Consider the following 17598-nt stretch of genomic DNA (forward strand, 5'->3'; position numbering starts at 1 on the left):
TTGTAACACAAAAGGAGTTTTGAAGGCAACCACAGCAAAGGCTTATATAAATAAGGTGAAAGCTGAGAACAATCTTCTAAGGCTGGATAGAAAGCAACCCTAAGGTACTAGTGACATGTCATATATTCTTGATACACATGCTTGAACACTCATGTGCATGGTATCTAACAAATCTTTCTTTTTATTCCTTCTGCAGGATCTTACAAAGGATACTACTAGATGGAGCTCAATCAATAGAGATTTTGATATTTTTGCTCAAAATAATGAAGCAGTCACCTACATTTTTTGTTTATCAATTTCTTGAGAGACTTTATTTTAGTTTGTAATCATCAAATGAAATGAAAAGTATCCTTCTTATAAGATTGTTGATCTTTTTCTTGTTCAAAACTTTCAATTGTGATTTATAGTTTTGTTAGCATGAGATTGTGCTTTTTTAGTTTGAAAAAAACTGTCAAAGATCCAAGTCTTTTTGGCTTTACTTAAGTTATTAATTGTGAAAGATCCAAGTCTTTTTGCTTTACTTAAGTTATTGATTGTCTATGTAATAGTCCTTAAAACAATATCGGATGGCTTTCTTGCTCCCATGTCTCACATTGGTCTTTAGGTAAGACAAGTGGTGACCTTGAAAGTATGGTCTCATATCTCGATCAAGTGAAGAGACATGAAGCTTAAATATCACTACTATGTATCTAGTGTTAAACTCCATCAAGACAAAGACTAGCATGAACAAAGATACTTGAGTGCCAAATTGCTGTCTAGTTTAAGTGAAAATCCATTTGAGCTTAGGTAAAACTTATAGTGCCTCATTTTTCTAGGATTCTACCCCATCAAGGAAGTTAGAATCTAGCACATACCAATTAAGACTCTTTTGGAGCCTAGATAGGACAATTCGTGGAACTTAAGAGACTTATTATTGAGTTAGAGTTTTAGTTTAGATAAGCAAAAGATCTTCAAACCAACATTTGACTTTTTACTATTCAATTCAAAGTCCCTTGGGGCTAACAAATTACATACCTACTTGTAACCTAACTAATGAGTAATTATATAGATCTAAGCAAGTATATATAATGAGTCTTCAAACTAATAAACCAAGGGAAGAGAGTAGCAAGGTCCACTACTTGTCCAAGCTCAGCTCTAGACAACATAGAAAGATGCTAGTTCTACTAATTGTCTAATTATAGGCATGGAGAAATGATAGAAGGTTGAACACTTGTCCAACCTATCATCTCTAGTAAGATGGGAGGTTTGGCCTTAAGATTCACCATGTAACCAACCTATACATCATTGTATTATGAAGAGTAGAAAAGCAAAGCTCCACCACTTGTCCAAGCTAGTTCTAAAATCCACATGGAGATAAGCAAGCTCCACCATTTGTCAAATCTCTCTTCCATTAAAACATGAAAAAACTCAGCTATGTTGTACAGGGGGGACTTTTTTACAAGGTCCACCACTTGTCCAAGCTAGGATCCATTAAAACATGGAAATAAACAAAGCTCCACCACTCGTCCAACCTTTATAGTTGCAAAGTGTATGGGTTGTCTAAATTAGGTATGGGAAAATAATGAAGGTCCCCCACTTGAAACATGGAGTGAAGCAAGCTCCACCATGTCTCCAATATGCTAGACCCATTGAAACACCCTAAACCCATGATATTTTGTACATAGGGGATGTACATTCAAGATCCACCACTTGTCCAACCTTGTATCCTAGTAGCTTGAGAGCTTTGGTCTCAGATTCACCACTTGTCCACTCTATGTCATTGTATTAAAAAGGATTGGGTGTTAAGGTCCACCACTTGTCCAACCTATGAGGTTATATTTTAATATGGTTTTTTTTCTCACAACTTGAACTACCCATTGTCTATGTTTTACATGGGAGTTTTGTTTCAATGTGACCACTTGTCCAAGCTAACTCTATTGTAACATAGAGAGGAACCAAAGATCCACCACTTGTCCAAGCTAGCTATATTGAAACATGGAGAGAAGGAAGCTCCACCATTTCTCAAGAAGCTTAATTGAAACATGGAGAGAAGAAAAGCTCCACCATGTGTCCAATCTAGGATCCATTTAAATGCCCTAAAACCCATTTTATTTTGTACAGGGGGTTTTTTTCAAGGCCCACCACTTGTCAACCTATTATCCCTAGTAGCACGAGTGGTTTGGTCTCAAGATACACCACTTGTACACTCTATGTCATTATATTAAGAAGAACTATGTATTAAGGTCCACCACTTGTCCAACCTATAAGGTTATATCTTAAATGGTATCCTTTCTCACCACTTGAAATGCCCATGATATGTTTTACATGGGGGTTTCATTCCAAGGTCCACCACTTGTCCAAGCTAACTCTATTCAAACATAGAGAGAAGCAAAGGTCCACCACTTGTCCAAGCTAACTCTATTCAAACATAGAGAGAAGCAAAGGTTCACCACTTGTCAAAGCTAGGCTCCGTTGAAGCATGGAGAGAAGTAACCTCCATCATTTTTCCAAGATAGGTGCCATTCAAACATGGAAAGAATCAAGATCTACCATGTCTCCAAGATTCTAGGCTCCATTGAAACACCCTAAAACCATGATATTTTGTACATGGGGTGTTTACATTCAAGGTCTACCACTTCTCTAACGTATTATACCTAGTAGCATGAGTGGTTTGGTCTTAAGATTCACCACTTATCCACTCTATGTCATTATATTAAGAATAACTGGGTGTTAAGGTCCACCACTTGTCCAACCTATAAGGGTATATCTTAAATGGTATCCTTCACCACTTGTCAAGGTCCATCACCACTTTTCCAACCTATAAGGTTATATCTTGAATGATATTTTTCCTCATCACTTGTAATGTCCATGCTATGTTTTACAAAGGGGTTTTGTTCCAAGACCCACCACTTGTCCAAGCTAACTCTATTGAAACATAGAGAGAAGCAAAGGTCCACCACTTGTCCAAGATAGGCTCCATTGAAACATGGAGAGAAGGATGATCCACCATTTCTCCAAGATAGGTTCCATTGAAACATTGAGAGAAGCAATCTCCACCATGTCTCCAAGCTAGGCTCCATTGAAATACCCTAAACCCATAATTTTGTACATGAGGGGTTTACATTCAAGGTCCACCACTTGTCCAACCTATTATCCCTAGTAGCACGAGTGGTTTGGTCTCAAGATTCACCACTTGTACACTCTATGTCATTATATTAAGAAGAAATATGTGTTAAGGTCCACCACTTGTCCAACCTATAAGGTTATATTTTAAATAGTATCCTTTCTCACCACTTGAAATGCCCATGATATGTTTTACATGGGGGTTTCATTCCAAGGTCCACCACTTGTCCAAGCTAACTCTATTAAAACATATAGAGAAAGAAAGGTCCACCACTTGTCCAAGCTAGGCTCATTGAAACATGGAGAGAAGGAACCTCCACTGTTTCTCCTAGATAGGCTCCATTGAAACATGGAGAGAAATAAGCTCCACCATGTCTCCAAGTTGCTAGGCTCCATTGAAATACCCAATACCCATAATATTTTGTACATGGGGGGTTTACATTCAAGGTTCACCACTTGTCCAACCTATTATCCCTAGTAGGTTTGGTCTCATGATTCACCACTTGTCCACTCTATGTCATTATATTAAGAGGAATTGGGTGTTAAGGTCCACCACTTGTCCAACCTATAATGTTATAGCTTGAATGGTATTTTTTCTCACCACTTGTAATGCCCATGACATGATTTACATGGGGGTTTTGTTCCAAGGTCCACCACTTGTCCAAGCTAAATCTATTGAAACATAGAGAGAAACAAAGGTCCACCACTTTTCCAAGCTAGGCTGCATTGAAACATGGACCTTAATACCAAATTATTTCTAGTAGCATGAGTGATATTTTGTACATGGGGGGTTTACATTCAAGGTCCACCACTTGTCGAACCTATTTCCCTAGTAGGTTTGGTCCCAAGTTCACCACTTATCCACTCTATGTCATTATATTAAGAATAATTGGGTGTTAAGGTCCACCACTTGTCCAACCTATAAGGTTATATTTTAAATGGTATTTTTTCTCACCACTTGTAATGCCCATGATATGTTTTACATGGGGGTTTTGTTCCAAGGTCCACCACTTTTCCAAGATAACTCTATTCAAACATAGAGAGAAACAAAGGTCCACCACTTGTCCAAGCTAGGCTCCATTGAAACATGGAGAGAATGATGCTCACCATTTATCCAAGATAGGCTGCATTGAAACATGGAGAGAAGCAAGCTTTACCATGTTTCCAAGCTAGGCTCCATTGAAACACTCTAGGGGGTTTTATTTCAAGGCCCACCACTTGTTTAACCTATTATCCCTAGTAGCATGAGTGGTTTGGTTTCAAGATTCACCACTTGTACACTCTATGTCATTATATTGTGTTAAGGTCCACCACTTGTCCAACCTATAAGGTTATATCTTAAATGGTATCCTTTCTCGCCACTTGAAATGCCCATGATATGTTTTACATGGGAGTTTCATTCCAAGATCCACCACTTGTCCAAGCTAACCATATTAAACATAGAGAGAAACAAAGGTCCACGACTTGTCCAAGCTAGGCTCCATTGAAACATGGAGAGAAGGAACCTCCACCATTTCTCCTAGATAGGCTCCATTAAAACATGGACATAAGTAAGTTCCACCATGTCTCCTAGATGCTAGGCTCCATTGAAATACGCAAAACCCATGATATTTTGTACATGGGTGATTTACATTCAAGGTCAACCATTTGTCCACCCTATTATCCCTAGTAGGTTTGGTCTCACAATTCACCCACTTTTCCACTCTATGTCATTATAATAAGAGGAATTGGGTGCTAAGGTCCACCACTTGTCCAGCCTATAAGGTTATACCTTGAATGGTATTTTTTCTCACCACTTGTAATGCCCATGACATGCTTTACATGGGGGTTTTGTTCCAAGGTTCACCACTTGTCCAAGCTAATTCTATTGAAACATAGAGAGAAACAAAGGTCCACCACTTTTCCAAGCTAGGCTCCATTGAAACATGGACCTTAATACCAAATTATTCCTAGTAGCATGAGTGATATTTTGTACATGGGGGGTTTGCATTCAAGGTCCACCACTTGTCCAACCTACTTTTCCTAGTAGGTTTGGTCGCAAGATTCACCACTTGTCCACTCTATGTCATTATATTAATAATAATTGGGTGTTAAGGTCCACCACTTGTCCAACCTATAAGGTTATATATTGAATGGTATTTTTTCTCACCACTTGTAATGTCCATGATATGTTTTACATGGGGATTTTGTTCCAAGGTCCACCACTTGTCCAAGCTAAATCTGTTCAAACATAGAGAGAAACAAACGTCACCACTTGTCCAAGCTAGGCTCCATTGAAACATGGAGAGAATGATGCTCCACCATTTATCCAAGATAGACTCCATTGAAACATGGAGAGAAGTAAGCTCCACCATGTTTCGAAGATGCTAGAGTCGATTGAAATACCCAAAACCCTGATACTTTGTACATGGGGGTTTACATTCAAGGTCCACCACTTGTCCAACCTATTATCCCTAGTAGCATGAGTGGTTTGGTCTCAGGATTCACCACTTGTCCACTCTATATCATTATATTAGAAAAATTGGGTTTCCATATCTAAATGGATCTTTGCTTGGATAAGTGGTAGACCTTGAGACCTAAATACCCATTCTACACTAGAGCATTGGTTAAGCCTTATGCACTTCAAGCATACCTTTAACAACAAGTAGTAGTTATTAGTTGACTTAAGTCTAGTTGACCTCCATGGTATTGAGACTAAGAGAGAGTGTAGCATAAAAAAGAGTCAGGATTTTAATTTGACTTTCTTTCTATTAATGAGTAGATCATAGATGGATTTTGGTATCTAATAAAACCTTAGGGTAGACAATGTAAAACTCATGTCTATTGTTGTGTTTGCATTAAGTGTTCTTGTTCTTTAATTTCAGAACCATTACAGAAAAATGGATTGGCTATATGCTGGCATAAATTGAAGAAAACTATTGAATTACCCATCCAACCTCCTCCAAGACCTTGTCCAAGGAATGAATCACCTCCTTATCACCTACCACTTGCTTTCAAGGACATCAAAAGAGTACTTATCTTGGATCTAGAGTGGTTACTTCTCAAGACAATTGAAATGAAACATGGAGATTCTATGCCATCTTGGGCTCAACACATGCGACTTGTGGAGGATAAAGATGAAGTTTATCATGTGGTGCGACCAGACGCACAAAGTTTTTTGGATTTTTGTGCTGAATACTTTGAGCTATGGATATGGAGTTGCTATAACTTAACAAGGGTGCACCGCATCACACAAAAATGTTTTCCTGAGCAGTATCAAAAGTTCAAGGTGTTTATGAGTAAAAAAAATTGCCAAAATCCAAATATTATGTTAGGATTTACAAGGGTTTATCACAAAAATTTGAGTGATATTTGGAAGATATTTGAGGATTTGGATGCAAACAATACCTTAATTTTTGATGACACTCCATATAGGGTGATGTGGAACATGCTAGGGACATATCTTATATTTCCAAAGATGTGGAGGCAAACTTCCGAGCAACTTCAAAACTTCTTGCAGAGAACCATAATTCCATGGTTGGTAGGATGGTTGTATGCAAGAGATAAGAGAGTCTATACATACAACACAATTGTAAATCAGTATAGTGATTCTGAGACAAATTATGTCCTTAGTGTGTACTTGTCAACACGAAAGAATTGAATAAATATGGCCATAAGATGCTTTTTTTATTCTAGTGTGTATCTTTCAACATTTGTATAATTTGATATAGTCTTTTTTATAAAAAAACAAAGGTGTGTCAATTTTATGAACACTTGAATGGAGTGCACCCTACTCTAAGGGGACTTCAATGTACTATTGGAGTGCATCCTATTGTAAGGGGACTCTGATGTATTGCTAGAGTGCACCCAAATTTTTGGAGACTCATTTTTTATTTGATTGGGGCCTATGTTGGGTCTATAGTAAAAGAAATTCATTTTTTGTCAATTCATATCAGGTTGCATTTATTTGTAACTATGAGAGAATTGATGTTTGATGTCAAAATAAAACTTGTAAGTATGGATCAGAGAATTCATGGACTTTAAATATGTGAGAGGGATCTTTTTCTTGGGCACAAATGTTTGCTTCAAGAATTTTGTCATTACATACTTTACGTGAAAGAGTTTTAGAACCTAAAAGACTTTGAAAACAAAACTATGGAATCTAAGTGCATGTATTCTTGAATGGCTTGAAAGTTGATGTATACATGCATGTCGCCTTGATGAAGATTTAGATCTGACAAGATGCAAAGCTAGAATTCTTGGACGTTACCTTTGTCAATTTGGTAATAACATATTTAACTTTCTTTTATTATGGGTGGAAAATATATTATTATGTGCATTTGGAACCTAATTGCTTGACCTTCAAACCAAGATTCCTATGTTATTTTTTCATATACTTTTTTGTAATGAATTAAGATTGTGGATACAAGGTCCACCACTTGTTCAAGCTAGATCTAAGAAAGTATATATACTGAGTCTTCAAACTAGTAAACCAAGGGAAGAGAGAAGCAGGGTCCATCACTTGTCCAAGCTTATCTCTAGACAACATAGAGAGATGTTAGGTCTACTAATTGTCCAATATAGTCATGGAGAAATGATAGAAGGTTGATCCACTTGTCCAACCTATCATCTCTAGTAAAATGGGAGGTTTGGCCTTAAGATTCACCATGTAACCAACGTATACTTCATTGTATTATGAAGAGTAGAAAAGCAAAGCTCCACCACTTGTCTAAGGTAGTTCCAAAATCAACATGGAGAGAAGCAAGATTCACCATTTGTCCAAGATAGGTTCCATTAAAACATGGAAAACCTCATATATGTTGTACATGGAAGCTTTTTTCCAAGGTCCACCACTTGTCCAAGCTAGGATCCATTAAAACATGGATAGAAACAAGGCTCCACAACTCGTCCAACCTTTATAGCTGCAAAGTGTACCGGTAGTCTAAACTAGGCATGGGAAAATAATAGAAGGTCCACCACTTATCCAATATATTATCTCTAATAGCATGGGAGGTTTGGTCTCAAGATTTAGGAATTGGCTAACCTGTATTTCATTGTATTATGATGAATTTGGTTTTAAAGTCAACTACTTATCCAAGCTATAAGTTTATATTTTGAATGGTATTCCTTCCCATCACTTAGAAAACCAATGATATGTTGTACATGGGGGGGGTTTGTTACAAGGTCCACCACTTGTCCAAGATAGTTTCATTGAAACATGGATGAAGACAAGCTCCACCATTTGTTAAGTCTAGACTCCATTGAAATCTAGAAAATCCATTCTATGTTGTACATGGGGTTTTTGTTTTAAGGTCCAACACTTGTCCAAGCTAAGATCCATTGAAACATGGAGTAGAGAAACACTCCACCACTTGTTCAAGCTAGGAAACATTGATAGTAGTTGGCTTAGTTTGAAGATCCACCACATGTCTAAGCTAACTCTATTGAAACATAGAGAGAAGCAAAGGTACACCAACTGTTCAAGCTAGGCTCCATCGAAACATGGACAGAAGCAAGCTCCACCATTTATCCAAGATAGGCTCCATTGAAACATGGAGAGAATCAAAGGTCCACCATTTCTCCAAGCCAAGCTCCATTTGTCCAACCTATAAGGTTATATCTTAAATGGTAATCTTTCTAATCACTTGGAATACCCATGATATGTTTTACATGGGGGTTTTGTTCCAAGATCACCACTTGTCCAAGCTAACTCTATTGAAACATAGAGAGAAGCAAAGGTCCACCACTTGTCCAAGCTAGTCTCCATTGAAACAAGGAGAGAAGAAAGCTCCATCATTTCTCCAAGATAGGCTAGCATGGATAAGTGCACCTTGAATGTCACATGCAATAAATTAAGGAAAAATAGCCAAGTGGATTGTATTCCTCAATGGATCCTTGCTTTCACAAGTTGTGAACCTTGAGTCACTTTTACATTAACTTGGACAAGTGGTGGACCTAGAAACCAAGCTCTCCATGTTGAGATAAGTTGTAGGTAGGACAGTAGGACATAGACAACGATAATGGATGCAATATACTCGTCTCCTAATAATCCAATTGATTGAAACCATGGTACTTTAGTTGTTTTCATTGTGTATTGTATGTGCTTACCAATTATGAGCTATTTGTCACGAGTTCTTAACATTATAATATATCCTTAATAATTGTTTCATGAATTAATAGACTATATTTTTAAGTATCCCATCAATTTTAAACTTAAAAAAAAACAATTTTTACTTAATTAAATATTTAAATTCATTAGAAAATTATGACATACTTTCCACACCTTGCTAACACTATCTACAAGTTCTAAAAATTAATTTGTAATTGAATAATCTTAGTTACTATATTTCCCCTTAATTAAGATCAAAAGTAATCAATTTCAACCCTAATATAGGCTAGTAATTAATTATAGTACTAATCATAATTAAGGATTAAGTAATCAATAGTCTAATAACGTATAAGAGAGTGAAATTCAGTCAACGTCAGTTAATAGAAAATTCTAAAGACGGAAGGCGTATGGATGCACATCAAAGATCAATACGAAGAAGCTATAAAGATTGAAGTTACATATTTTTTACGTTTTTCCAAAATGGTCACGTATTGTAAGTTCCCAATTTATTTCAAGCCATTGTAATATTTTAATGTGTTACGGGCTCAATGGGAGATCCAAGTTGTAAAGAATAGGTTAGTTATTGTGCCTAAGTTGCAGATTCAGTAAGTGGTGGAGACATAAAGGCCTTGGGAGCCCAGACATTGCATATTTTTACCCTAGGTATATAAGGCACTATGTAAAATAAATTAGGGTTCTCAAGCTCATTTGTTGAGAGCACTCTTTGGTGAGAGCTCTTGAGGTGTGTGGCTATGGATTCCTTGAGCTTCTCCTTGCTCATGAGACTTAATTAACACTAATCAATGATTAATTCTCTTTCACTATGCCTCTCTTATGCTTCTTATGATTACCTATGATGCTTAGATTAGGTAGACAGTAACTAATTAGTGGTTAATCTCTCTCTAATCCTGTGTGATTTCCCTCTTTTTCTTGTGTGTGCATGTATTTTTGATTGGAGTGTGTTGCTCGATAGATCTATGGTGTGTGCATAGGATTAGTGTTGTGTGCTTCTTGTAATCATAGTGTGTGTAGTTGGGTTGATTGGAGGTGAAGAGAAGTGGATATGGAGATTTCTCTTCATTATGGCTTAGCTCCTCCATAGGCCGAGAAGCTCACCTCGTAGAGTTAACCATTTGTGTTGCCACGATTAGCTCACTAACCGTGTGAGTATTTCCATGCCCTAGCTGGGTAGCTCATCCCTCCATATTGTTGGTCATTGGAGCTATTGCAATGATGGAACCGCCAACATTTGGTTCCGTTTCCTGGGATGATGGCCTACGCTAGTGTAATTGTGGCATAATCAAATGCGTTCCTTCACTAATTTTACTTGTGTGTTTATGTTTTTGTGGATTTTGGATGTGTGTGCATGAAGCATTGTGTTCATAGTTCCCTAATGTGTCACCGTATCTTGCCGATTGTGTGTTTACACACTCTAATTTCACACTAACCCCTTACTAATTTCACTAATTTTTGCTAACTTACTAATTTGCTATGAAGGATTGGAGCATTCCATCATTCAATTGATCTTCAATGGAAGGTAATTAAGGTGGTATTCTCAACCTCCCTAGAATCTAAAGGTGTGTAAAATTGTGTAGAGATCCCACCATGATGATGCAATGTAATGCTATGCTATGTTGATGCAATGCAATTTTGATGTTATGGATTGAAAATTTTGCGATTATTCATTTTCATGTCGTTGCAATGCTGAAATTTTTAAGATTTGGTGGCGCATGAATTTGACAAGTTTCAATTGCTAATTGGTGATTGTAGGTTGCTGATTGGGTTCCTAATTGAGTTAATTGCATGCTTAGATGGTCAATTTCAAGTGTGTGTGCACTAAAATCAAGTGTGTGTGCATTTTAATTGAGTGTGTGTATGCTAATTTTAGGTGTGTGTGCACTATTTTTCCCATGTTTGTGCGCCTAAAATGTGTGCGTTATGATTTTTCAATTGTGATGATTGATTTGTGTTGTGCTCATGCCCAACTCATGATTTGTGAAGTCACATTGCAAACTCAACAAGTTTAACCCTTTTGTGTGCGTACCTAAAGATTGGTAAAAATTGCCAATTTTTTACAGTGTGCGCGCCTAAAAAAGTGTTTAATTTACACGATTGATTCATATTTTGATTGCATAAATGATGTGTATAATGGTTAATTTCTGCGTTTTTGTGTTCAAAACAGGGATTTACACACTTCAATTGCGTCAAATTTTGACTTTTGTCGGTAATTTTGCCAGTTTAATTACCTAGTCTTGATTTATTGATGAACTTAATTGGCAAATGAATTGATGTGATTTTTGAAATTTAATTTGGCTAAATTATTCCCCTATGTGTGGAGAATTTGTAGAAAGTTTTTGAATATTTTTTGGATAATTTTTGTAAAATTTTGATATTTTTTGCATTAATTTTTTGTTAACTCCATAAAAATTTGTTTTTTGCGATCTTTACGAGCTATTTTGTGTGTGCGTATTTACGGCATCATTTTGTTCGTATTCGTACCCTCTATGGTCGAGTTTTGAGCGTTTTGCTATTTTCGAGGCCCGAGTGGATAATTTTGTCGAAATCGGTGTTTTTAAAAAACTTTGCTATTTTCGGTGTGCTTTTGCGTGTCGAAAATGCTCAGTTGTGAATGATGTTGATTTTCTAAGGTTTCTAGAATTTTTTGGACTTTTTCGACAAATTTTGGGATTTTCTGGCGATTTTTTAGAGTCTCGGCTAATTTCCGGTCTATTTTTGGTAGTTTTGGATTTTTGGAAATTTAAAAATAAAAAAAATAATAGAAGGCCTGTTTCGACTTCAATGCCCGTGCCTTGAGGCGCATAGACTTCCGATGGATAGATCATTACAATCTGCTGGGGTAATTATCACCGACAATAAAATTCTTCTCGTCTTCTTCTTCTCTCCGGGTAAACACCACCTATCTCACACACACACACACTGCCATCCACTCACTCTCTCTAACCCCTCTCTCTCTCTTCTCTCTCTCTCTCTCTCTCTCTCTCTCTCTCTCTCTCTCTCCTCTCTCTGTAACCCAGTGTTCAGGAAAATTCATTTTACCAAACATAGAAAATTCCCCTTCTTGAATTTTTCGAGAGGAAATTTTAGAAAATTAAGTTTATTTTTCGGGTTTTTCCACTAATTCCCTCTATTATGGGAGGGAATTTCTCCTTTCCCCCTTGCCTTCAACCAACATTTTGAAATTGAAAACGGCATGATATTAAGCTGAGACACATTTTCCCTCACTCTCTCTCTCCCACTCTATCTCATAACTCTCTCTCTCTCTCTCTCTCTCTCTCTCTCTCATACACTCTCTTGATCGCGTGCACCTGCCATTCACGTCAACACAGCAATGTCTCTCTCTCGTGTCTCACTCTCTCCCCACCCGTCGTGTAGCACCCGCCGCCCGCTATCAATGCAATCAAGCCTGCCACGTCAACGTGCTGCCCCCGTCACTTTCTCTCTCTCTCTCTCTCTCTCTCTCTCTCTCTCTCTCTCTCTCTCTCTCTCTCTCTCTCTCTCTCTCTTCTTGCACACGCAAGGCTGCTGTCCACCTTCCCTCTTTTTACTCTCCCACACCTGCATGCTGTCCATCAGTGGCCTCCAACTCGCTGCACACAGCTCAGACAATCGGCTTTGCCCACGCGTGCCATCACCGGCTTCATCAAGCCGCAAGAACTCAACCGCCTTAGGTAATTCAAGGTAAGTCTTTTGTTTTGATTTTATTGTAACCAATTTCGTTTAAAATATATATATAATAATAATAAATCAAACAGATCACAAAAACTAAAAAAGAGGTTAAAAATTTTAAATAAAAGAAAAAAATCAAATAAAAATACTCCAATAAAAAATCACAAAAAAACATTAAAAAATCAAAAAGAGTTTTAAAAACTTTAAAAATTAACATTTAAAAAATCCACAAAAGAATAAAAAAGTCATAAAAAATTAAAAACCTCTTTGAAATTCATAAAAAATCAATACTAAACAAAAAAATCACCATAAAATCAAAAAATCATAAAGAACTGAAAAATTCATTAAAAATAATAAATATCATAGAAAAACCAAAAAATAAAAGACACTAACAAATAAATCATAGAAATTCATAACAGCTCATAGAAAATTCTTTTAAAAAATAAAAAAATCCATTAAAAAAATCAAAAATTGGCTGGAAAAATTCACCAAAAAATCATAGAAAATTCATAAAAAGCCACGAAAAATCATAAAAATTCATAAACAGACCGAAAAAAAATCAAAAAATTCATAAAAAGACCAAAACATTAGAAAATTAAAAATTTCACAAAAAAATTTAAGAAAAATAGAAAGAAACTCATTTGAAGTACCAAAAAAAGCTAGAAAGTCGAAAAGACTCAGAAAAACAAAAAGCAAAGCCAGAAAGTGTACCGCACACCGAGGAAATCACACCGCGCAAAGTGAACCAAATCAGCAGAAGAAAAGCGAGAAATCGACCAACTCAAAGCCGATTGAGCGGTAGTCAAATTTCAAAAATTTTGCATGCTAGAAATTGCCAAGTGCAAGTAATTGCATTGCAAATTGAGCTTTCAATCGGACAAACAGGGCGACAGCTCCCAGATGTTCACAGATTTTACTGGAGCCAGGTATTGCAAGCTCAAAGATGAAGTCAGATAAAGGTGCAAAAAATCAACCCAAGTGATTATCCAGAAATCTACACAAGCTCGCAAAGCATCTATTTAGTGCATATGCAATCACGATCATTGTACATGGATTACAGTGGTCAGATCTATAGTCAAGAACCAGAAATGCACAATCCAATAGATCAACTAATAGAAACCAATCTAATTGGAGAACCAATCCAAAGATGGTACAAAGGTCAAGATGGAGTAGTCTATAGCTTGATGCTCAGTGTTCTAAAAGAAGATATCGACAACTTGACAAGCATAGAAGCAAAAACTTCTCAGCTAGAGCTTGACATGGCAGAACCAGCTGATATACCACCAGTCATGGCATATTGCTCAAATTGTGGACGAAAAGGTGGATATTTTTCTGAAGATTTTCCAAGAAATCCTGACAATAGGGACACATCAACTGCCAAGCAAGGCACAGAGAAAATTGGAAATGTGAATCTCGATGTAAGTGCATTTAACTCGTCACTTTTAATGCAATAGGATGATTCTGCATTACCATTAGAAGCCCCAATAAAAGCACTACAAGTTCAAAATCAGCATACACATGCACAAACACCTGGAAAGCTTAAAATTGATTCTTTGAACAACAAATTCCCACATGAATTTAGTAAAGGTGTCTAGATATCACCAAAGGTTGAAAAGACTGTTAGGTTTGCAAATGATTTTGCATCCACTGCCACAATTGTGGGGATCAAGTGAATGAAACCAAAGTCAAGACAGTAGGCATTTACTTGTGTGATCTCCATCTGAGGACATTGTTTGACCAAGTGCTTTTGTGACAATCTGCCACTGGTTGAGGAGCTTCTTCTTCTAATTCCTCTTGGATGTAAACAGGCTTTGACCTTGCTAAGCCTCTATTATCAATGAACCGCAATGTCCTTTCATCCATCTCATATCTTTTTTCTTCAGGTCGAAACGCAGGACGTGGAGGTTGTACCGGCCTCACCATTCCATGTGTTTCTCTCATCTTCTGTCGCTTGGAAGGAAAGTACCTGCTTTGGTTGTTATAATACATTGTAGCTGGTACTAGTGCTTGTTTTTTGGATGGTTCCATCATTTGAGTAAATCTCATGTCTATAGGCATTCTAGCACCTGGCTGCAGAGGTTGTTGTCCTAAGACAAGCTGTAGCCTTGAAACTCCTATTGGTCCTGGCACATTTCCCATAGCGTATCTGGGTGGAGGAGGTGCTTTTGGAATAGGTTGTACATACCTCTCCTTAGCATTTTCCATGATGTAGTAATAGTCTTCTCTCATATGGTTTGTCCATTTTCTCTCCATCTCGCACCATAGAGGTTCTCAGAGGTTGGATTTTACTAAAGGAGCAAGTCTCTGAGCTAATCCTTCTATAAGCTTCATTTTCTTGCTAGATACCTCTAGATTTATTGTGGGTTGGATTCTTGGTGAAACACTCCTCTAAGAAGATGTGTCACTCTTAGGATCATATCTTCTCAAGCTTCTTCTCTGATCTGGATAAGAGTAAGTTATAAAGGAAGGTGATGGTACATATGGTCCTTAAGGAGGCATTTCTGCCCTCTCTGTGATAGTTTCATCTCTCATTATCTCTCTAGAAGGGAATCCAGGTGGCTCCCTTTTTGGAATTCTCGTGCTTGGTGGAGATATTTGTGGTCCTTCATTGACCAAATATCACCTCTATAAAAGTCATGTTCTATGGTTGCATTTGGGTACATCCATGGTGGATAGATTGGCATTTCAACACTTCTAACTTGGCTTGTCATACCTCTGGTCATATCTACAAGAGTATTGGTAGATTGGCATTCCATCCTGATGATCTTAGCTTTCTTAATGTCAGGCCAACTCCCTACTTTGATAGTCCTTAATATGCACCTTTGGCCCCTTTTCAGGTCTCTTAGAAGTCACGAATTTGTGACTCTTTTGGTCTCTGGAAACTAGTTTTGGGTACCCTAAAAGTTTGGATTTAGGAAACCTGGAAAAATTCAGCTCTAAAACCTCAGCTTGTCCTATTGCCCACAAGCTTTTCTCCTGGCTATACCTAACTCAATTTGGATATGCCTGTCAAAAGTTAGAGCAGTTTTGGTGAACTGCACTTGAAACAACACTCAAAATAATTTCAGGATCAAGGATTTTTTCTTGTATCTTGACCAAATGTGATCCAAATTTGTTGAAACTTGGTCACTAGGATTACTTTATAGTGCTTAACACTTCTAGAAGCTCAATGTGAGTTTCCACCTCCAAATTAGGGCTAGAGACATCATACGCATATGAAGTCTATGTGCTCAAATTTTGACAAAATTTGGTATGTGAGCTCTCCTTGATGTCCTCTACCCACTGGTATGCTCAGTTTGTGAATTTGACCTTTATTTTGACACTTGAGACACTATACGCATATAAAGTCTTTTGTGGCAGAATGAGGTGTTTTTTGTTCCACTGATTCCTTATCACTCAAGCAACTCTCAACGAGTTTCAGAATTCAATTTGGACATTATTTGAGCAAGTTAAGACCAATATAAGCTTGAATCTGTAGTTTTCTATCTTTTGCTCTTTGCAAGTCCAAATGAGCTCCAAATTCTATGAAATTTTGGCTAGGGACTTCTTTGATGCTCTAGGACAGTGAGGTATACTCAAATGTCTGATTTGACCCAAATCTGGTCTATGAGACTTTATACGCGTATAAAGTCTTTTGGCTCAGAATTTACTAAGATTTCTACCCAAGGTACTCCTTGATGCATACAACAAGAATATGTGATTACAACAAATTTTGGATGTCAAAATTGCTCAAAATCACCACTTTTTCACCTTAGCAGTCTTGTATCTGCAAAGTCTCTGTACATGCAAAATTAGGTATCCAAATGAGTTGCAAATTTTCAAGCAAGCTTAATACATCATTTCCAACCCTCCTATGTGATCAAAAGTGAAATTTGACTTTCAGATCTGGCCCTGAGACTTCATACGCGTATAAAGTTTATGTGCTCAGAATTTATCCAAATTTGGTACGTGAGCTTGTCTTGTGCTGCTTAACACCCTGGTATACTCAAATTTCAATTTTGGTCTCTAAAAGTGCCCTTTAGACTTCATATGCGTATAAAGTCTAGCTGGTCAGAATGAAGTGAGTTTTACTCTAGAGATTCCTCACTACACTAGCAACTCACAAGTTTCAGAATTCAATTTTGACACTTTTTGTGCAAGTTGTGGCCACTACAAGCATGAATCTGGCCAGATATGTCTACTGGTCTTTGAAAGACCAAATGTGATCCAAATTTGATGAAATTTAGCCCATATGCTTCCTAAATGTTGTAGATCACAAGGGTGCACTCAGATGTAACTTTTGACCCTAGATCTGACCTCTAAGACTCCATACGCGTATGATGTCTTTTGCTCAGATTTTAGTTTTGTTTCTACCACATGTGCCCCTTAGTGTGTGGAATAAGAATATGTGCTCCAACAATTTTTGGATGTCAAAATTGGAAAAAATCATCACTTTTACAAGGAAATCCTCTGAAAGAGTAAAATCCTCTCATTTTTCAATCTATATGTCCAAATGACATGAAATTTGGTGTATATGCTCAACATAACATGCAGAACATGGGTATAATGAGTAGAATTAGATCTGTAAGGGTGATTTTGGCAAGAATTTTGAACTTGCAGAACATGGGTATCAAAATCAGATCACATACCTAAAGCTACTCCTACAAATCATATGAGGTTTTGCATCTATGAGTAGAAAAACGCTTCAATGTCACACACGGACTAGCAAACTCTTTTGTCAC

This window comes from Adiantum capillus-veneris, chromosome 28 (genome assembly GCF_014529385.1).
Source record: "Adiantum capillus-veneris isolate H3 chromosome 28, ASM1452938v2, whole genome shotgun sequence".
In the NCBI taxonomy this organism is placed as follows: domain Eukaryota; kingdom Viridiplantae; phylum Streptophyta; class Polypodiopsida; order Polypodiales; family Pteridaceae; genus Adiantum; species Adiantum capillus-veneris.